The sequence below is a fragment of the Bison bison genome, unplaced genomic scaffold (genome assembly GCF_000754665.1).
Source record: "Bison bison bison isolate TAMUID 2011002044 unplaced genomic scaffold, Bison_UMD1.0 scf7180017860443, whole genome shotgun sequence".
In the NCBI taxonomy this organism is placed as follows: domain Eukaryota; kingdom Metazoa; phylum Chordata; class Mammalia; order Artiodactyla; family Bovidae; genus Bison; species Bison bison.
Genome location: NW_011491015.1, coordinates 3,410,696 through 3,411,555, shown reverse-complemented (window position 1 = coordinate 3,411,555; position 860 = coordinate 3,410,696).

Here is an 860-nt window from a genome sequence, read left to right as displayed (position 1 = left end):
AAAAGCTAATTAAAAAAAAAAAAAAAAAGATGGGAGAAGCCTCATTTCAAACAGAGCAATAGGTCCACTTGAAGCATTGCCTGAGAGCAAGCTCGCCGCCTACATAATGACACCAACTCCGTGCCCGTTTGGAGTACAATCGCCCCTTCATACACCTGGATTCCGAAGCAGCCCATACCTCAAGGGTAGGAGGAAGCTGGGATCCATTCCCAGGTCCCCACTGATGAACCATGCTGCCCCAAAGCTCTCTGGGCCCCCATTCCTCATCTCTAAAAAATGGGGGAGAATAGCTAATTGTGTTCTGTTATAGGTTGAATTGTGTCCTCTCCCCCCAAAAAAATTCATTATGTTGACATTCATTATCTCAGAATATGACCCTGTTTGGACATAAGATCTTTATGGAGGCCATCATGTTAAAAATGAGTTTATGAGGGTAGTAATAAACCTAAAATGACTGATATCCATATAACAAGAGGGAAATTGGACACAAAGACAGCATGGAGAGACACGGGGAGGCCCCACCACCCACAGGCCGAGGACAGAGGCCTGGAAGAGATAGATCCTTTCCGCCCAGCTTCCAAAGCAGCTAATCCTGATGACACCTCAGTTTGGACTTCCGGCCTCCAGAACTGTGAGACAATAAATTATCTACTGTTTAACCCATCCCATCCATGGTGGCAGCCCCAACAAATGAATACAGTCTATGTCAAAGTAAGGTCTCCCTTTTTGTCTCTCCACCATTACTGTTACTCCCATAGCGATGACGTGTGCTGTATGATGCATATATGATCATTTCAGCAAATACAGCTTCGGGTTGAGCCTGATGTTGACAGGAAGCAAATTTCATAATTCTCCATGAG